General features: G+C 42.3%; 1 protein-coding gene across 4 annotated transcripts in view; it reads right to left on the bottom strand.

Annotated features, from left to right (window-relative positions):
- LOC143166037 (5-hydroxytryptamine receptor 4) overlaps window positions 1–22,416 on the bottom strand; it is a 152,669-nt gene that overhangs the window by 4,508 nt on the left and 125,745 nt on the right. Inside the window, exon 7 of one of the 4 annotated variants that reach the window (XR_012996360.1) lies at window positions 606–802. The exons of 2 other annotated variants lie outside the window; for them this stretch is intronic. The gene's annotated coding sequence lies outside the window, so the exon portion shown is untranslated. The remainder of the gene's footprint in view (window positions 1–605; window positions 803–22,416) is intronic. One more of the 4 variants, XR_012996361.1, reaches the window with a different exon arrangement.

The following is a 22,416-nucleotide window of genomic DNA, read 5'->3' as shown; positions in this document are numbered from 1 at the left end:
GATGTATCCGTTAGTTCCAGTAGGTCAGCCGTGGACTCAAAATGAAAGCCAGGGTATAAACTGTACCACCTGTCTGAATTTGCCCTGGTGAATACTCCTGGTGGAATTTACCCTCTAATGTACTAGATGCTGTTTTTCAACATGGTCAGGCTTGGTTGCCTTCATACAGGTCACTGTATGTGCAGATATATCCATCGAACATACTCCCTTAGTACTCCATCACTTCAAATAATGACGGTAATTTCAAAAAATGTGCTAGTTCTACCAACAAGATACAGACTTGATGTAAGAAACAAGAAAAGACATTTTGCATCTAACACTGAACAGACACTCAGATTAGATGACCATGAAGTATACAAGTCATAACGTAATTTTAACTTTATATATCAAGTCAGACATGGCACATTGTGTGAGGCAATCCACCAAAGAGACCTCTAGCATGGCAAAGTCTCTGCTACAAATGGTGATACAGAGGATGAGAGCCAGGAGGACCCCCGCGCTGTGAACAAGGCAGACATAGTTCAGAGCAAACTCAGGACTTGCTCAGAAGCACAACAGACAGGCACTGAAAGCTGACTTCATACAGGATATCCAAAGAGCCAAACCTTTCTTCTGCAGTAGTCAGAAAACAGTTGTGCAAGATCAGCAGTTTAGCAGGTGATGCCATTTGTTACAAAGATGCATTAAGCTAAAGAGAAGTCATTAAGGTGTCCCAGGATCTCTTGTGGCACAAAGTGTCTGTCTGAAGCCTCTGGCAGTTAGCTCAACACTTCCAGCTGTTTACCCTGTGGGGAAAGAGGACCTGTAGGAGAGGAGGAAAGAGCATTCGTATGTCAGGTGCGAAAGCTGCACTGCAGGGGTGATGGCTTGCTCTGGTACTGGCACATCATTCCTAAAAATCTTACCAACATCTCAGGGAAACTGTTAAAGGAGTCCTCTGCTGGTGGGCTTTTGTGTTACCAGGATTGTTTTCACATACTGTAGTTTTTCCCTTCAAATGAAAGTTTAAAGCTACCTGCCAGTTACAGGGCACCAATTTAGTGTCAGATAAAAGTCAGGATTATAACAGCCCTGCTTTTTTTCACACCACCATGTCTTAACTGATCTACTCACTGAAAATACAATTAATTTTTCAAGCATCAGTATTTATGCGAAGCAAGTTTCAGAGAGAAAGCACAGCTGCACCTGAAACTCATTTTTGCCTCACCTGCAGGAACGCACACCTAACGTGCCTCAGCTCTCACCCAGCTGAGAAGCCAAGCACCATCGGATTTATCTTACCAACCACAAGAAGAAAACAACGCTCGGACCCTGCATGTGTGGGCTGAATGTCTCAAGAGAAATTATCAAGTAGGTTTGAGTAACGAATACATCTGAGGAAGCCATAATATGTGAGCAGGAAAAAAATTAAAAAGGTTTAAATGCATTAAATAAATTATCTGCAGCAAATCAGTTGCTCAGCTTTCCTGCCTATAATGAGTTCCTTCGATGGGATCTGTATATGCTGGCACGTTAAGCTACCAAGCTCAATTACAAATAGCATCCCAGGCTGCCTCTGCCCTCTGCAGCCGACTCCTCCCAGAACTGGGGGCGAGTATTAGTGTCATTTCACCTGACAGCTTTACTCAGATCATAAACACCACCACCCAGCAATAAAGCCCAATAATGAAAAGGCATTACCACCTATAAAGGGACCCTGCTGCAGGCTATTCACATACTTGCCAAATGGTACTTTAATTGTGATGATGACCAATTTGGAGATAATTGCTTCTGCATCTCCTGCTGTTTCTGACAGTCCAATGGAGTCGTTAATTAACTGGTTGGATTAGCTCTCAGCACAGCGGAGGGGAGCTGTGTGGTTTTACCCTCCGTAGGCCCACAACCAGAACAAGGAGCTCCAGCATTATCTTGGGAACTCGGCAAGAGCCAGGGGAGAAAACACCAAGGGGATGCAGTGGCTGTTTGTAATCTTCCCACTTTCATTCCCTGCAGAGCTATCCCCCACACTAACTTGTACAATTTATTAAGGAAGCAAAGCCAAAAAATTGCTGGTCTTTGGTTTCCCCAACCGTAATGAAAAAGTCACCATTTTCACAGAGCCTGAGGTCCCTGCTTAGCGCTCTCCTGATGAGCAAACCCCCGGCATCCAGCTCTGTCCCCCGGGATCATGCCTGTCTTGCTGAAAAGCAGAAAGCAGTGCCATTTTGGGGCAGGGCTCCTGGCTCTGAACACAAAAGCTAACTGCATCCATTTCCTTGGCAGAGCATGACCCAGGAGGAGAGGAAGCAGTATCCTGATGGTGTGTGTGCAACCCCGCTATCTGAATTCGCAGTCGCCAGTCCGGTTTCTAGAAGGGAGTCTCTGTCTGGAGACGGTGCCTGGGGTCCTTTGGACAGCGGGGAACAGACGGGAATTGGAAGGTATCTGCTCTTTCCCAAAAATGCCTCCTACCAACCCTTCATGCTTGCAGTTTCTGTGTAAAGCTGCCTACACTGGTTACACATACCCACGGCTCCTCTGCACCAGCAGAAGTGCTGGGAAGCACAGCTTGCAGTTCTGCAGCTGTTTTACCCGTGAATTACTCCCCTGGTTTTTAACCGTAGTCCTTGCTCTGAACACTCGTATCCATCCTTCTTCCCTAAGCTCCCTGCAAACGAGTTCATCAGCGTGCAGGCAGTTGATCCTGATGACTGCTGCGGAGGGCAAGGGGCCCCTCACAGGTACAGAAACTCTGCGAGGGTTTGGATCACGTTGGTAGATACTGCTCATTAACCCTCTTTAACCCCCTGAACAAACACTGGGCTTAGTGTTCCCTCAGCAGCCTCTGTCCCTTTAACCCTGGGAGGAGAAATAATTTTACCTAGAGGGTCATAATAATAGCAGAGAAAAAAATGAATAAAATAAATGCCCACAACTGTCCAAGCACGGTGAAGCTTTCAGCGGGGCTGAAGGCAGATTAATGGAGGAAACCACAGCCATCCTAAACCCGCTGTAGGTGCGCAGCTGTCTTTGCTCTCTGTTTAGTAATCCTTTCCCAATACACGAGTTTACATTATTAATTGCTTCCATTTTTGAACTGGCAGAAGGTGGTTCCTGTTGTCCTGACATTCACTGGAGACTGAGGTGAGGTTTTGCAGCTGTCCCTGGATGGGGTTGGGAAGGGTTCAGTTTTTTGCAGGGGGTTACCAGGAGCTGTTAACTCTCTGCTCCCTGGGACTTTTGCCATCTAAATCCATTCCCCCTCTGCCTGGAAAATGAAGGACACATTGTCATCAGGTAGAGAAGAGATTTTGCACACACATTCAGACACCAAGAGGTCAATGTTGCTGCAGAAGTAGGTGGACGGGGGCATTTATGGTATATATATATCTCTGTTACTAGTACTGCCAGGATAGCTCGGGTCTCAGCTGGGTACACAAATGGCTGCAAGTCTGGGGAAGTTTAGACATGAACTATACAAAAAGCTGATAAGCACCAAGTTTCATTGTATTTGCAAATCTTTTTGATAATCTTTATATTATAAATGCAGAATAATTACTGCCGGAGTTTCTAAATACCCCCTGCTAATGCAAGAATAGAAGATAAAAACCTTGTATCAAATTCTTTGAAATAAGTGCTGTTCTTAGCTGTTCACATTAAATTGTTTGAAGCCTGTAATATACTCCACCACTGGCTGCAACAGTGACCTTACAGATGTGCTAGCCTGTGAGAGTCTCCTACTGACCCCACGCTCACACAATTCAGGAAAATTGCCCCTAACTGAAATGAAACTGTGGTCCTCAGACATCCCTGTACTGGGATTTGGGGTTTGTTGCTGGTGGTTCATTAGTGACTCCCTGCTGGACTGTTGGAGGGAACTCGGGCATGGCAGAGTCAGGCAAGGAGCAAGTTTTAACTGTGACATTCATAAAAATTTGAAATAATAAGAAAAGGAATAAATCTGCAGGTTTTGTGGCACTGAAACTTTTCCTGAGTTTGTACCAGTTTCTATGAATTTGTCTTTTAAAAAAAAAAGGTAAAAAGCAATAATTCTGTAAAAATGACAAGTGAATTTTTTTCATTTAAAGGCATTGCAATTTGTTGTCGTTTTTGGGAAGTGTCCTTTGTTAATATTTTTATCTTAACTTTTTTTTTTTTGTCAACTGCATTCCAAATGAAAGATTTCAAATTAAACCAAGCATTAAATTTCAACAAAACCGAAACTCTGAATTCAAAGTCTGAATCTATTCATCTTTTCCTGACACTAGCACACTGTAGTCCAAACTAAAGCAGAAATCTGTTGTGCTGAGCTCTGGCAAGCTCCTTTTGAAGATGATGCATGCCCTGAAAAAATGTACAGGCTAATTTAGTTTACAACTAGATTTAATAGGTTCGAGTGGATGTTTAAAGGAAGTCAGAGCATCTGAGAAACATGCAATTATAAAGACATGCTTGCTAGGTCAAAAATAATGAGTTTCAAGCTAAAATCAGAGTGGTATAGAAAATGCTTTTCCCATTCTCCAAAAGTTTTCACAGTTTCAAATATTTTCCCCATTTCTGATCTGGAGCAAGTCTGCATGTCCTCATGAGACAGAAAAGAAAAATAAAAAAAGGAAAAAAAGAGCAGACTCCAATTCATGTTCAAGGCCTTTTCCTGCCTTTTATCAAGGTGACTGATCTAACCACTGTGATATTGGCAATTTTGTCTGAGTAAGCACTCATCTGCCTGTCTCTTCCATTTTCTCCTTTTTCCAGTTGTTGATTGCCAGCACTCCAAATGAAACATTTCAAAATACATTTCTTCCTTCATATGCAACTAGAAACTCCCTCCAGGACCCCAGAAAACTTCTCAGTAACAGCTTTTGTACAGCCAATTTGCATCTTTGAAGGTTGTAACAATGGTTGCAGAGGCAACCCAGAAAACATCAATATTTCTGGTTATTCTTAGAGAACAAAATCAACTTTTCCACTGTTCTCCCATTCCTCCCACCTTTGGTTCTGCTCCCAGTGGGCTCAGACAGGAGTCCTGCACCTTTGCATCTCATTGTCCACTGTTTATCACATCACATTCGGGGAGACCTTCTTGCAGCCTATCAGTACTTAAAGGGGGCTTATAAAAAAGATGGCAGCAAACTTTTTAGCAGGGCCTGTTGCAACAGGACAAGGGGGAATGACTTTAAACTAAAAGAGGGTAGATTTAGACTAGATACAAGGAAGAAATTTTTTACGCTGAGGGTGGTGAAGCACTGGCACAGGTTGCCCAGAGAGGTGGTGGATGCCCCATTCCTGGCAACATTCAAGGTCAGGCTGGACGGGGCTCTGAGCAACCTGATCTAGTTGAAGATGTCCCTGCCCATGGCAGGGGGTTGGACTAGATGACCTTTAGAGGTCCCTTCCAACCCAAACTAGTCTATGATTCTATGATTCTATTTCCTCTGGGTTTTGCCTGCAAAATTCTGATGACCCCATGGTTGTACCACAGCTGTGAGGTACAAGTGATGCCAATTGCTTTGGTGCAGAAGAGCAAAGCTTTCAGCCATAGGAGAGCTGTAAACTATGTTTCTGAGCAGCTCACCAGCAGCACAGCCCTCAGACTGCCCACTGAGTGAAGAAGATCTGCCACAAGTGGCATCTTGAGGTAGCCTGGGTAGGACATATGCACAAGGAGATGTGAGGGCCAAGAATTAGAACCTGGCTAATGGCCAGAACTGGAGAAATAGAGAGTCCTTCAGTCTCAACAAAGAAACATTGACACTGTGTCTCTGCTTTCATCCGTGTTCAGACCAGATCCTGAAGTCTCGATGTGAAAATAGTGGGGCAGGAGATTGCAGAAATAAAATGCAAAGGAGTTGAAGTGCAAAGAATTGCCTCCAGATCCATCACATGCCTTGTAAGATGATGAAGCTGGTAAAGTGAAGCTGGTACAATAAGATTTCTGAGAAGGAAGGCAAATAAGTGATGATTGCTCCAGTTACATCACGAAACCTCGTTATTTGCAGAAGCACCCAGTAAACACGTGTTGGGACTAGAGGAAGACAAGGTGTTACTATGTAAGATGTGATAAACTGTGAAGATTTACATTTTGCTTGAGCAGAGAGTCCCATTTTTAATAATGGAATCTGCCATTACTGAACTCAACTACCTAAGATGGTAGACCGTAGAAAGAGTTTGCGCATAGGTAGAAGCTGGCTGGAGCCACATTTTAAGTGGGACTGAGCTTCCAAATTGAATAAAGAATTGAAACTTTTCTTGGATTTGAAAATTGTGTTGGCCCACAATTTATCTTTCGCTGCATTTTTGTTTCTCTCACAGCTGCAAAACTCTTCAGTGGTTTCCCATCTGGAATATATGCAGCACCACTGTTGTAGCTTCACACTCAATATAGTGTCCATTTCTCAAAGCTCCATTTCTTTCAGATGGACTTACAGAGAAAGAATAAATAACTCTCTTCAACATCATATTGGGATTACAGTTAACAATCAGTTGGCAGACTAGAGTAGGTTATTTTAATGAACACATCATTCTGAAATAAGCCTTCCACCATCTGTTCAGTCCCATAATTATAAATGCAAACAACATAATTCATAAATGCACTATAAAAGAGAGGGAAAGAGAGAACAGCTTAAGATGACTGTTTGTTAGTTATTCCAGACAGTGATGCATCTGCTTACTTTATTCCTGTTTCAGGAGCAGGTAGAAAACAGTCTTTTAATTCTGTATTTTATGGCAGTCACTAACCCATGGTAAATGATTGCCTGTAGATGATAGAGATGTTGTTAAGTGCAGTACAGTTTCTGGTTGGCATCATTATTTAGCCATGTCTACGATGGAAGCGCCCAAGAAAGAGCACACGGACCATCCTGAATCCCAGTGGGCCAGGAATAAACTTTGAGCATGTTTTTCAGAACAGCCGGAAAGAGCCTGTGGCGTTGGAGTGCCCTCCAGGGTTACAGGAGCTAAGGGTAAAGATGACAATGCTATTGTCTCTCTGAAAAGATGCTTCTGACATTTTTGAAAACTGGGAAATCTTGGGAAACAGTCAGAAAGTCGAGAAGAGTGTAAACATAAAATCCAAGAATCTCTGGAATTTGCTATTTTAACCTCTGACATTTTTCATTTTGAAAGAGGCAAAAAAATTTTTTTTAATCTGAAATACACAAAATGTCAAAATGAAATGTGAGCAAAGTACGTTGCTTCATTCCCATTTTCTGTTGAAAAAAAATGAATACACACAATCCAAATTAAATGTATTTTCATGAAACATTTGATTTTAATACAGCTGCATATTTAATTTTCAAAAGGTCAGTGCAGAATTGTCCCTCTCTCACAATTGCCAGGTTCATAGACTCCATAAAATTAAAAGCTTTCTAGTAACTCTGTAATCTCTGGGCTGAATGACTCATGCTTCCAGCCACCAAAGTGAACTTCCACATTTGACCATCAGTAGAAAATCATTATAGCAGGATAAGAAGAATACCCTCTACCTACTCAACACGATTCCTGGGGCAAAATGGAGCCAGGCGTTACAAGCTCGTTCTGTCTTTTTGTTGATACGTATCAACATTGCAGAACAACGTAAATCGATTTCATATTCAATACTGCAAAACTAGCAATACATGTAATACTTCTAGGATGAATAGCTCCTGTTGTTTCTCTGTGGGTTTCTCATTTCTTCCTGTTTCTGAGAGGAGCAAGATACTTGCAAGATTTCCTAGCGTGAGGTTTAAGCTTATTGTGTATCGTCCTTGTGCTGCATCTGATTGATTGACCTGCAACCCGGGGGAGACCAGCATGTTATCAAAAGTGAGTTTACTGAAGGTAGGTCTTTCACTGCACCTGCGCATGACTACCTGTGATCTGCTTTGTCCAACAGAAGCCAATTCAGAGAGAATTTTTCTTCTAAATGTATGGGAAACCAATGAATATAAAAAGAGTGCATGAACTCAGAAAACACAATGAGAACTGCTCCAAGAGAACTCCCTCAAATATCAGATATATTCCTTTAACTCGGTAGAGATACACTTAATGTTTGTCTCTCACGCACTTTCAAGTGCAGGGCTCCCACCCAAGCGGGCTGGAGGAAGCTGGATTTCAAACCAGACGAACCCAGGCATGGGGATGGTGAAGCCGTCATGGCTGGCTGCTTCTTCTGCTTGGGAGCTGAGTTAGGCTGGACGGCAGACGAACGTCTCCATCCTCTCCTCCTGTGACTATTTCTCTTCATTGCAAGCTGACAGCCTGCAGAGCCCATAAAGATACGGTATGATTATCTGAGTAAAGTGGCTGGGGTAGATGATTTGCTAAATTGCCTGTTGGAGCCCTGGTGGAGAAACAGCCGACCAGACACGGTCGGTATCTGTCTGTCCCTTTGCAGCCAGCACCAGGAAGGCACAGTAACGTGGCAAAGTGAAATCCGTCCTCTGCAACGAGCCTTACAACAGGGACCTTCCTTTGCCTTCAGTGTCTTTTATTCCAATCTTGGGGAGGGATCATCATTTATCTGTGTGTAAAACCCACCTAGTCAGTGGACTTGATGTCTCAAGCAGCATCAGCACCAAAGAGAAAATATTCCTAAATTCTTAAAACATCCTAGCCAAATTTGAAATCTGTCCTAGTCTTACTATTTAATTATTTTTTTTTAAATAAAGAGGAGCAAATACCAGCGGACCATTCCTCCTTGGAGATGATGCAGTCCTTCGGGAAAACATGGGTAAAATCCACAGAAATGTCACCAAAAGTTCAATTTTCCCATTGCAGCTGAATGGTGAAAATCTAGATCTCAGGAAAACATTTGGATTGCTAAATTATTTATATGGATATGACAGCAATGTTGATTGTAAAGTCCTTTGTAGTCAAATGTAAATACAACTCTCATGACAAGTGTTTATTTTTTTCCACTCTTGAGCAGTTATGCTGAGTATCTTAATTATCTTTAAATCAAATAATGCTGTTCAGACCTTTCGAGCTGAAATTAAGCACTCATCATACTTTACTAAATTTCAGTTAGAGGTTTTAGAAACAGCTGTCTCCAGCCCACATAATCCAGCCTTCAGTACATTTTGTAAGACTTCTACATGCCTCCTCAGATTTAAAATTAGCAGACAGTTCTCCAAGTAAGCAAAGGCCTCGAGTGAGAGAAACATACCGCTGGAAAAAAATATGACTTTCTTTGTATCTGACAAGTCACAGAAAACAAAGAAAGCATCTATCAATACATTTGTTTCTCTCCTTTCTTTTTCTTTTGTTCCATCATTCCTGAAGGATGGTTTCCTCAGCTGAAGCTCACCTGTACAAGCCAGCTCTGGCTGCCGCTTGCTCTCATGACCTGCAGCTGCAGGACATGTTCCCAGACCATCTCACTCAGACGTGGGCCAAGGCATTCCCGTACAGTACCGTGAAAGTCACTGTAGCTACGCGAGGGATGTCCTCATCTCCAAAAGCTGAGGTGTACAGATAATGCCTAGTGGATATGTGACCACACCGACACACAGGCGCTACTGCTTTAGGTTGACGTACAATAGAAATGTTTCATATTTTTTTCTGGCAAAAGAAGACCAAATCCCCTCCAGTTCATTTATTTTTGTGTTTACAGTAGAAGCATATCTTTTTTAAGGAGGATGTTTAACTCCTTTTAAAAGTGCAGGCAAATAAACTGAAGTATGATTTTGAAACAAAATGTCAAAACACTTCAGCATCTTACTTCCTTTTTGTTTTCTCCTGCTGAAAATATTTGCTGAATTTGGCCCAATCAGTTTGTTTCCCTGGAACTGCAAATGCTCAGTACGTCTTCCTTTTTTTATTCTTTCTATTGTCAGGGTCTATTAATGAATTTGGTCTAAGGAAAATTATAGAACCCATTTAAGCTACTTTAACTTCAACAGCTAATCCCAGCACACTGCTCCTTTGCTCAGAAGACTCTTTTTCCATGAATGGAGGAAAATCATTGGTCTCTCTGGTAAAGTGCTGAACACAACCCTTCGCTTGGCACAGGAAATAGATTGGATAGAGATTGATTAATAAAGATTAATTAGGAGCCTGGCCTGAGTCAGCCAAGGCATTTCACATAGATCAGCAAAGAAGCAAAGAGTCAAATTCGATAAAGAATAGGGCTGCAGGAACACATTTTTGTATGTCATTACCTCTAGGTACTGGCTAAAACCTTTTGCATGATGTTATAAAGTCTCATTGTTGTATTGAACAATAACCTCTTAAGATTATAATTACATTCTTGATAGACATAAAAAGTTAAAAACAGGAACATGACTACAGATACTTTAATGCTAAGCAAATAGACAAATGCTAAATGTGCTAATAAGAACAAAGATCAGCTAAGTTCTTCGGTGAGCTATTTTAAGAAATTGTTGACAGAAGATTGCCAGGGACTCGGGACACCTCAAGACTGCAGAGGTGGCTTTTCCAACACTTCCTGTTTGATTGTGGGCAAACCATGCGATTTCTCTGAGCCTTCTTTCATTGTAGATAAAATAGAGGCAATAATACTTCCTTTGTATGCCTTGTCTTTAGATTTTAGCCTCTTCGGAACAAACATTGTGTCATTTCAGATACGAATAGTGTCTGGTACAACTAAATCATAGTTTGGTTCAGGGCTGTGGTGCTCCAGCAGCAGCAATTAATCACTTAATAAAAATAGTTTGTTTCAAATTTAAAATGTTAGAAATGCTTTCGAGGACAGAACAACCTACAGCTGTAGGAAAGGTGTTTTATTTGTTGAAGAACTTCTTTCCTCTACTATATCCTTCGCACCCTCAGAAGCTGGGACTATCCTGCCTCTGGGTCACTGATCATAATGATGCTCTCAGGCTGGTGAAATAGAAACAGAGAGATGACGGAGTTTGGTTTGGACCTCCTGTTTCGCATTGCACAGACACAATAATTAGACTCCACCTTTCCCTTGGTTCTTTTAGCAATGCTTACGAAAAGGCTGAAGCCTCCCCGCGCTGTAATGGTCACGCTGCAGCTCTGCAGCGCTGTGCTTATGATCCTGAGCTGGCATCAGGACAGGACACTCCCTTTGCACAGAGCAGCGCCCACCCACAGCTGTCTTCTCTTCTGCTGACCATGTAATACTGCTGTCCTGTTTTAAACTTCAGCATTTTCAGTTTTACCTGACATAATTTCAGACAAGGGGAACAGTTGAGACTGGCCAGGCACTGTGCCTGTTGGCCCCGACCCACGCTGAACAGGTTTATTTTCCATTGCCTCCAGTGGAGATCGCTCTGAACGTCCATCTGATGTTTATCACTGTTGGCCAGTTATTAATTGTAATATGGATGTTGCTAAGATATGCCTGAGATTTTTAATAACTTTTTAACTAAGAACAGCAAACAGTCTCTAAGTGGGGCCTGGAAGAGGTGAGAAACACAGGACATGATCCCTTGAGCATACACATTTGTGGCTGTCTTTGTACAGCTTGTGTATCTTCCTGCCTGCCCATTTCCTAGCTCTTGTCTTACGAAACCAAACCTTCAGTAGCAAGCACCTGAACAGGTTAAATTTTTCAGCATAAAGCAGTGTCACCGTTGAGAAAGTTAATACTTTGGGAGATGGTTACCAGATCTCCTCCATGAGCCAGTATCACTGAGCTGCTGATGGCTCGGTGGCTTTTCTGACGTGAACCAAAGGGCTCAACTGGACCTTAAATAAACCAAATAACCACATACCGAAAACACGCCATCACTGTTGTCAAAGTTGTTCTCTGCTGTCAGCCTGAGCCAAGCAACAATGCTCAACTGAGAATGAAGTTTCTGTTTCCCAGGGAGCTGATAAACTCTCGTTGCTGTTGCCCCGGTGCTCCCGTGGCCTGATTGCATTTTCCCTTTCGTGCTCAAGCAGGTGCCTGTGCCTTCCAGAGCTGTCAAATGTGGCAGCTTTCAAACAGCAAAACTCACTTTAAAAATAATCAGCCTCATTATACTGTGAGCAGTTTTGATCCTGTCAGAACAATAGCTGCCGCATTTCTCCAGCACATCCCAAATGCATCTCACTGTCCCCTCGCTAGAAAGATTAGCAGTTTGTATCTCACCTCTTCCTGGGTGTAAGGATGAGAATCACAGGCCCCCCTACGCGGAAAAACACCCGACTAGGGATGTGCGAGGGATGCTGACTCTCTGCTCCCCTTCATGGAGACCTGCTGGGGCGCTGGCACCCCCAGCTCTCTGCCTCACAGCTCCGGGTGCTGAGCAGTGCTGTGGATTTTAAACAGAAAGATGATGCTAGCTAATGTCCCTCCTGACCCTGCTGGAGGGGTTGAAGACCCCCTCACCTTGATTGCTGGACTTGACTATTGCAAAATATCAGCATATGGTGCAATAGCTTAAAAATAAGCCTGCTTTGCTTTTTGTTTAATGCTGCTGAGACAATGTCTGGAGGAGCAGCCTTGGATCTCATGTCAGAGTGAACCAGGGGATGAAGAAGGCATCACCAGGAAGGTCCCCAGGCACCTGGGCTGAAAGGTACTTTTTCGTCGTTCTAACAAGTCCAGTGGAGGCATTAAGAGATACGACGGAGATTATCAGCTACCCCATGCCACCTCTCTGCTCATACAGGGCTGTACCACTTGCCATTACTTCATCCAGCCTAATTTTGGTCATCCAAAGGGTGTTTCTACAGTGGTTCCCTCAAGAGACTACTTCACGTGCTAACAGATGTCGTCATTGACTGCCTTTGCTGACAGTCATCTTAATTATGCTTGTCCTATCTCCCAGCTTGGAGTTTTCTCTTTTCCCAGCCTCCTTATGCTTCCGTCTTTCAGCTGTTTGACCTGAATGATGTTTATAAGTTTCCCTTTTTTCCACTGCAGAAGGCCTTGGACTTTGGATATTGTGAACATAAATGTGACAATGACTGGTGATGAAAAACATGGGATCCACACAGCAACCAAGATGATGGAGACAGTCCACAGATGTTGACTTCTTCCATCACAGATTTGCAACTTCTTAATGTTATAATAGTTGATGTTTCCACAAGAGAAACAGAAACTTGGGCACTTAAGGACAGAAACTAAGCTAACTTTAAAATCAACAAAGGAGCTATTTTTTTCAGTGATCTAAATCCATTTGCTAATTATAAACACCAGGGTAAACAAGTAAGCAAATGAGTGAGGCCATTCAATGCCATGCTGCAGAAGACGGGCACTTTCCGCTTTTTCTCACATTAACTCTGTATTTCCATTTCTGTCTCATTAATGTTAAGTTTGGCACTACATTATATGCTCTAATTACCTGCAGATTTTGGCCTACAGTTCATTTTTGCACCATAATTAATGCAACATTCATAAGAGACCCAAATCTGATAATTAGGGGAGTACTTGGAAGTGCTCGCTTGCATTAGAAATACACAGCATCACGTTAAGAGCGGTTTATAACTACCTGCAGTACTGCCCTTTAAGTAAGGTGTTTCAATTACTGAAGTACAAGCAGGATCAATTAAGAATATCAAATGGAAGATAATGAATGGGTTTTTTATAAATGGAGATCTCACAACTGGCATAATTAGATCTTTCATCTGCTAGGAAAAAAAACACAAGCCATTCGTCAAAGCTGTGGAATGAAATAGTGGCAAAAACTTGGAGCTGTTTCCTTGTGCAATGGAGACACCACAATTTCCAAATGCATTGCAGCCCCAAGACTGACTTTTGTTTGTCAGCCTTCAAACATGTGCCACAGTGTTAGAATTGCAGCTACCTGGGAAATGGGTGGCTTTTCTGCAGTGAAATATCCAGTGAAAAATGACAGTTGCAGTTTGTTGAAATCTTCCGGCAAAAAATTCTTCACCATTTCACGTGTCTACTTTGTGTGTGCAATAGCAGAACTTTTTTGTGTCAAAACAAGACTTTCTATCAAGAATTATGTGTTTTATAACAAAAGTCTAGCATATGCATATTGTTAATGTCAGTCACTAGTTTGAGTTCCTTTCTGAATAGCAAACTATTACAAACTCCCTCACAGCACCTGGGGCTCACACATGTTCCCTCCTACTCTACAGCCTGCTGGTAAGTTTTCTGGTCACCAGGGTACATATCATCCTTTCCTGCCTTTTGTAGGGCCAGTTCACACACGTGCCCATGCAATGTCTATGGTTTTGTATCCTGGTAACTTCTGGATATCCTGAAAGTGGCGTTGTGAAGCTGTACATATCTTAAGGCACCTAATGGTAAGATCTGAAAATTGTATTTTCTGGTAATGGAACAATGACAAGAATTAAATAACAAAAACCAGTATTAAGATCAAAATTAATAATAAAGATCCTTGTTGATGCCTTTAACATCTCAACTAGTATCTACTTTGTTTTAGGTTAAGTTGTAGTAAGTCTTACTAACTTAAGGTAAAGTTTCTTTGGCTACAGTAGCTGCTGCCTTTTCTCAGCTATCCATCCTGCGCCCGGGGAAGGACAGGTCAGATAGCAAACACCATGTTTCACCATGTTGTGTTGAATGGGAGTTGCCACTCCTCTTTCCTTCCTCCTCAAGGTTTTTCAATTAATATTTCTGTGATATGCATTAACTAACACATTCCTGACTTTAGACCGCTTCTCTCTTACAGCCCACTGGGTATGAATTTGTAAAACTTTATACGTCATATTATGAAAAATATTAACATGGCAAACTTCTGAGCTGTGCTCATAACTAATCTTATTTTGTAAGCATTTTATTAGGATTAAATGTCATACCACAGATGGTGACATTGGAAGTGGGTGCTTAATTTGAGTAAAATCTCCATATTCCCCTCCGTACAGCCTTGGTTTGATAAATGCACACCGTGTTTTCCCTCAGTGCACTAAGGGCAGCAGCAGACCCTCCGTGCTCCCCATCCTACTCTGTCCTCCTATATACGCCCCACTTGCAAACAGTAATTCCCTGCATCACTTTCATAGACAGTTGCTCCTCATTTTTAGCTTGGTTAAGACCGATACCAAAATAAGCCAGTAAGTACATATTGCTTGGTGGCTGTGTTTTCATTCCCCTGTTGTTCTTCAGGAAGGATGATGCTTCATTTGCTCATCCGCCTTCCCTGCCAAGAGCTATTTCACAGCTAGGTTAGATCATCTTCAGGAGTGTGCTGGGGAGGACAGGAGGTGCCTTTGACAGCTTCTTCATTTCAATATGATTCAGAGGTTGCTAAATCCCCATTTTCTGTTAGCTATATCCCCAAACATCCTGTGATGATAGCCCGTTATCTGACTTCAGCCTTTCCAATCTCAATAGGAGTAGTTCCTGGACGTCTTCTAGTGAGGATCTTATACGAGCAATGCCAGCTACTGCTCCCCTCCAGGCTCAGGGACTCTCTGAACTCCTGTGTGCAAGAAGGACCTAAGAAAAAAATGTTCTCATCTGAACATCATAACAAGCAGAACCTCATCTCTTCTGAAGACGTCCAAAAGAAAAATGTTAAGCTCAGTCTGAACATTTGACTACATCATGTCCAAGGATGCTTCTCCAAGTGTCAGGAGAGGAAAAATCTGAAGAGGAAAGAGCATAGCTGCAAACAGTTTCTAATTTTTGGGCAGGTGAGGGGAATCCAAGAAACTAGGGAGCATAATCAAAGCAGATATTTATTCTCTGGTGGGTTTCATAAACTAAAAAGAGCCCTAAGCAATCCCTTTTGAGATCCTCTGTTACACGAATGCCTTGTAGAGTGGAACATGACTAAGAGTGGTATTGATCAAGGTATTGATTTTGATCATAGGAGGAGGTAACTAGTGCAATCAAAATATCTGGCAATCAGCTGGGAGAAATGCATGCAATAACTGCTGATAAAGTCATATTCCTTCCCTGCTGACATAATTAAGTTTTCAGTTTCCTTGCAGAAATACAGGGTGGAGAAATTAAGCTTCAGGTGAAACTAGTCATTTATTCTACTTGACGTAAAGTGAAATGCTGGCAGAAAACAATCCAAAAATATTTTATGAATATTGAGTCTTTGGATTGACTCAGCCAAGTTTGAGTCCTTTAAGCATATGTGAAGCTCTGGAGTTTGTTGGAATGGATCTGTGGAATATATATTTTCACTGGCATTCAAGTCACATATCATAGTTACACCTGCAAATGACAGAGAACAACCACAACAGTATGTGGTACCTAAATCTGAACGCTAACTGTCAAGACAGATCATAAATACACTTGTTGTTTGTGCTGTGGCAATAGTCATTGTATGTTTTAAATATCATACAGATTCAGAATCAAGAGACTGATTTGCTTCAGATGGGACAGATAAGCCCAAAGTCATCAAATCTTGTGGCAAATTCTGTTCTGCAAGATCAGCTTTTTCAAAGTCTCATCACTTTTTAGCATAGGTACAACCGTTCTCCACAGCACAAGTAGTTCAGAAAGCACAAGAACCCAAGCACAGGTGCCTGGGAAGAAGAGTGGATGTCCCAGCAAGCCTCAGGGGCAAAATCTCCCTTTGATCCACAAATGAAAATTCTGTCTACATGAGACAGAATTAGCTTATCTTTATAGTCTATCCAGCACAAGAAATATCAGTATCTTATTTAAACAATGTTTAAAATGTAAAACCGAAAACAGACATAAAGTAAGCAAAACCCCATCTGTGTTTTTCCTCAGTTTATGCTGGTTTAGATCCTTCAGCCTGAGCCAACAAGGTTGTGTTGGTCAGGTTTGCTTTACAGGGTGGGACCTTGACCACGTCCTTGCAGCGTTTTCCCTGAAGACAACTGCTTACCTGGCTGAGCTCTGCCCCATCTTTGTAACTAACAGCATCTCAGAGGCTGTTGCTGCCTGAGGGATTCCCAGACTGAAGGAGGATGTTTTTTAAAGAGAAGACTGCTCCGGCAGTCAAACACAGCTATGAAAACATGCTGGGAACATTCAGATAAGGACTTAAACTTTTTTTGAGAGATCAGATTGTGCCTTTTTGTGCTGTTTGCCGCTGCAGTGAGAATATCTGCACGTGCTGCCTTGGAGGTTGATTCCTTCAGGCAGAGCTGTTTTTCCTAAGCCAGGCTAACCACAGAGGCGATTTCTTTCCCCTCTCATATAATGAATCTCTCAGTGGTGGCCCCAGCCCTTCAACCTATGGACCTGATGTCCAGAGCACCACAGTCCTATGCTGTACAGTAATTCAGATGCATCATTGAATCCACCGTACTGCAGCTTTTCTGAGCCTTGGCATAAGCTGGTGGAATATCACCCTCTGTCTGTGTCTCTTCGTGTTTGTACCTGTATGTGTAAATACTTTATTTGCATATACCTGCTGTTAACATTAGGCTACTTTTGCTATTTTGTGATTTCTTTTAGTCCTCCTGCAAATATGAGTATCTTTCAGGGCTCACAAAACTGGCAGACCCTACCTGTCCATTCCTTTATATATTGCCTTCAAATTTAAAGTGCAGAAGCAAACAAATAAGTTCAAACTTCTGAAGGTTGTGATATCCCCTTCCTTGGTTGCTCCTGGGCCTCTGTATTTTCTGCTTCAGAGGAGACGACGTAGTCTATAAATCTCTGCCTTAGCCTCTGCTTTGGTAAATGAATGTCGCTCAGATTTATGTTTGTTCCCCTTCTTGAGGAAAAGCAAAGCAAAGCAATGATACATGTAGCAAATGGAACAGAAAATTGCATTTTAGCCAGTAAGTTTCAAATGTAACTGACAAGTTTTGGCTCAACTACAGCAATCGCCGGTCCATCCTCTTAGGAAGTAAACCCAATTTTGTACCTACAATTCTTTGTGTTACATTGAGGCAATCTAAGATGCACTTTGCCCAATAATTTAGCAAAAGATCACACACCTGCATGATTAGCATGATACTTGCTACATGTATAAAATACAACAAGGTTTTGCCCTCTTTTTATGTAAACTCATCTCTGTTTCTGTAAAAATGTGAAGGTGTATTAGCCCTTACAAGAGAAATAGTAAGAGGTGTGCTGGACTTTGCAGACATTTGTTCTTTATCATTTTATCAATGCTCATCCTAAATCCTTTGCTTGCACTTCTTAGAACGGTCTGACAGTACTAATTATTTTTAAAAGTGAAATGATTTATCCTAGAGCAGAGATCTCTGATTTGGCCAAAGCATATGGTTTTCACACACTGCACTTCTAAGCCCTTCGCTTGTGCTAGTAATCACTTGTTATTATAAGTGAGCAAACCCAAATATTTACCTTTGGGTGTCTAAATTGTGGCACTGGTTTCCATCCAGAACTGTGCTATCTTAAAACCAGTATCTGAGAACAGTATTATCTGGGGAGGACATTGTCACACCCTTGGCTAATGAGCACATTTCAGAAGTGTGATTTCAACCATACATAGCAATGAAATTAAAAGTTTCCAAACATCCCCTGTGATATTGAGAATATCAACACTGAGCTCCTGGTTAAATGTTCCTGTTTCGAAGCTAGATGTGACCCTGAGAGCTCTGAGTTTCTACTCCTGCTGCTCACACTAAAAGAATAGAATAGAAAGGAGTATTTTCAGTTGGAAGGGAAAATTTTCTAATTCTATTCTATTCTATTCTATTCTATTCTATTCTTTTAGTGTGAAAGGTGAAAGGGAGGCATGAGACTACAAGTGATTGCAGTGTGAGAGAGGGGGAAGGAAATATTTTGGTTAGATTTGAACATAGGATTAACACAGAGAAAATAAAAACTAATTACTATGTGGAGCAAGAAAAGAAAGGAACATGCACTGTTTTGGAGGCACTAACAAGATACAGAGCAGAGAGTTATGCATGCTAATGCTGATCTGAAGAAGGAGATGCACCTAGCCTCTCTCTCTCTATGTCCTAGTATTCTCTAAACAAAAATAAATAAATGCAATTAAACTGACAAGAGCAAAGGGACCTTGGGGCTTGGAAGTTGTTGAGAGGCAGCATGACAAGAGCTGAATATACCTGTCACAGAGGTCAGTACACCTATTTTCATGACATATGTCTTGTTGACTCTTAAGCTCACAGATAGGTGAGCTGACTTAAAACCTCCAGGCTGAGTACACCACAGTAAAGCAAGGATAAAACAACAAGTAAAACAGCCTTAGGAGCTCACTGCTGTCTCTCCCTTACAATTCACCAACATGTAAAGACAGAAGACCGTGAAGGACTTGGGATGCTGAAGACACTGGCCCAAGGTGGCAGCTTCTCCTGCCACCTGGTCAAAGCAGCCAACCTCAACTTTCTCACTGTCTCTGGAAGCCATGGAGCAATCAGCCCCCAGACGCCTCAGTAGTTACCTGCATGGTCATGGGAAGGATTAGAAGGAGACAGATGATCACAAAACTCACGGTTTTCAGTGCACAATCACACCAATTATGTCAGGGAAACACAAGATTTTTAGGATCAGACACGCTAAAATGATAAGCAGTTTTTTCAATCACGAAGATCATTCATGTAACAACCAGCTCACCTTACTTCACCCCCAGACCATTTGCTATTGCAGACCCATCAAATGGGTTTACACATCATGATCTCCACACTGAGCTTGCAGCCAAATCTCTCAGTGTTTTCCCTAATAGTGTAGCAGAGGAGTCTAGGATGAGTTACCTGGAAAATAAGCCTTATTTAGCAAGCGGAGATGGAGATTGTACTGTCCCTGTGTTTCTAATGCAGTCAGGAAATTACTTTCAAACAGGACCACAGATCTGGTGGCTCGAGATAGACTCATCACCTCATATACCATCCAAAAAAGCAATTCAGTTACCAACATGGAAGTAATTTCAGCTGACTATATTGGTGCAAAGAGTGTTTTTCTTGCTGAGCTTTACAGCTTTTGAGTGATTGAAAAGCACTAAGCAAGATCTCACAGTGATTAACAACAGTCTGAAAAACATGGTTTCAGCTACAAAACTTGGTAAAATACTGCCACTAAATTCTGGTGGGAATTCCCAAACTGGCTGTGAACATGCCATGAGGACACAAAACCAGGACATTGTGGTACTGAGGCCTCAGACTATTTAGGAGGATGCATGGCTTACTGAAACAGCTATTTTTAAAAAATGAGGCTGTCATGGCTGAGAAATAAAATATGGAGAGAGGCTATCTATTGGGATCATCTGTTATATAGCCATTAGGTTTACAACACCAGAAGCTGAGAAAAAAAAATTATCGGGAGACCCAAGAATAGCTGCAGATTTCTGCCTGGGACACGGGCATGCCCTGAGCACATGTATAGCAAGAGAATACCACAGCTGAGGCACAAAAGGTGTGACACGGTAATAGGTCAAATGGGGATTTCTGAGCAGGGATTCCCCAGTTCTTGTAAAAAAAAATCTTTTTTTTTTTTTTTAATTTGACCCAGAACAACTAAGCTTCTTGCTTTCTTTTTATGGGAAAGACAACTTAGGATTTCTCTCCTGAAGTAAGAACTGATGACACCGATTACTGGAATTATCCTTTCATTCTGAATAGGCTAAGAAATGCTAATTTCTCCCAACCATTTCATACAGCTGGTGTGCCTGGAGTGTGATAATTCTGTTACACAGGTAAACTGTGTTGCTATCAGAGTAAAAGATCAGAGAAATTAAGAACACACTAATCTAGCTGCTGTCTCAGAGAGGGCTTGTAAAGGAAATCTTGTGTACATTTTGGCAGTGCTTTAGCTGTGCTACCAAGCCTCCAGCCGCCAAGGTCTTAACTCCTAGCTGTTTAACAGGCGTGCCTGCATGTGGCCAAAAAAATGGGTGTGTTCCAGGGGCTAAACACAACCTCATTAAATAAACTTGGTTGGTGAGGCTGCCATAGTAGTGTTACTGAACAACATGTTCCCGGTATGTGCGTTCATGGATTCAGCATGTCACAGCCGCTTTGTCTAGCCAGTTTGGAATTGCTCAGTTTCATCTTCTCCAGCTGTAAATCATGTTGCTTAATTAATCTTAATTAAGTGTTGCAGGCATCTCTCGAGCTCAGTTATCTCTTTATTTAATTACAGTAACATACCATATAATGTTCTCTGTTTGATGGGATGTTTTGCACAATAGTTTAATCCAGAAACTGAAAGAATTAATTAGTTCTTAGAATATGTCTCTAAGCGGGTGGCCAAGTAAACTGCACGTTTGTCACAAATGCCTGGACTCGTTAGTCATCGTAATCTATTGCTGATATTATATAGACAGAATCAGAAACACATTGCCCAGTTCCGTGGCTCTCAGCTCTCTGTAGGCTCTTCTGAAGTAGGAATCAGACTAATGTTAAACAGAGATATCTGGCATTTGTCAGCTGAAAGGCTTGGCCACAGCCCAGGAGAGTTTACAGTTTTGCTCTTGTTCCATAAATGTTTACTCCCTGTGAACCGGCCCCTCTCTGTATCCCCAGCTTTATTGCGCTATGGTCTGAGCCACCTCTCAAAAGGGACCGACTGCCCAAGGACATCTGGTACACCAGCACGAACTCGTGCCAGAGCAGAACCAGCACAACGTGGGACCACTGCTCCTGGAAAAGCATCTCAGTGTTTGTGATGGCTCCATGGCGAACAGGACATTTCCTTCCTTACCACCTGCCTGTGTATCTTTACTGGGCCATACTAGTTCCTTTTCTCAACAAAGCCCAGAGCTGCTGGCCTCCCCCTTTTCTTTGCCAAAGAGAAGCTGGGTCAGCAAAAAACTGAACATTAGAGCAAAACTCTTGCAGCAAGGACAAAGCTGAGCAAAGGTGGGGGACTCCCCCAAGCAGACTGTAGCCCCCGAGCTCCCGGGGCCACGTGGCCCTGACACTGCTGCACCGCTGGGCTCTGCTCTGCTCATCAACTTGACCTGTGGCACCCTTTGCTGTCATGCTTTTCTCACTTTGCTGCACATGGCTGTTATTCCTTCAGCAATACAAATGGAGGGGAGCACAATGTGAGCTGCGCTGGCAACCAGGCGAGGTATGCAACCCCTGAAGATTGATTGCTTAAGACAAGCACTTTCTCTCCACCCACTCACACAGACATATACACTCAGTCAAATACACTTTACCCTAAAAGTACAATACTTGCTAAAGAAAAACATGCAGAGCCTGACTGGTTTGCTATCAAAATTTCTATGAACTTTCTGCTTCTTCTTGAACTGAGCAGGGAGGTTCAGATGCATCAGCAATCTCTCCATGTGCAGGACACTTGGAGACACTTGGGTTTTGCAGGTTAGGAGGCTGATGAGAACATGATGATCCTTGGAGACTCAAAAATAAGTACTGAGGGGGAATTACTCCAAAGCAGCATGCAGCTTTCATTCATACTTCAGGAATCGGCTTCATCCAAATGGGGAGAAAATCCAGCTGGCCCAAAGCCCTTACAAGCATAAATGCTGGTTTTCCGGTACATATGGCAGTACCATTCAAAGAGCTATGACAATGATACTGTTTATAGCTCTGAAAATGGCGCTGCCATCTGCACCATGGTGCAGTGGCTCTCATCCCCAGGACGCGACTCTGCAGCAGGACCCGTCCCATGCCCTGCTCTTCTACGTGCTCAAGTGTCCTGCTAAAACACAGCACAAC

The sequence above is a fragment of the Aptenodytes patagonicus genome, chromosome 12, assembly GCF_965638725.1.
Source record: "Aptenodytes patagonicus chromosome 12, bAptPat1.pri.cur, whole genome shotgun sequence".
In the NCBI taxonomy this organism is placed as follows: Eukaryota; Metazoa; Chordata; class Aves; order Sphenisciformes; family Spheniscidae; genus Aptenodytes; species Aptenodytes patagonicus.
This window is presented reverse-complemented; position numbering and strand designations above follow the sequence as displayed.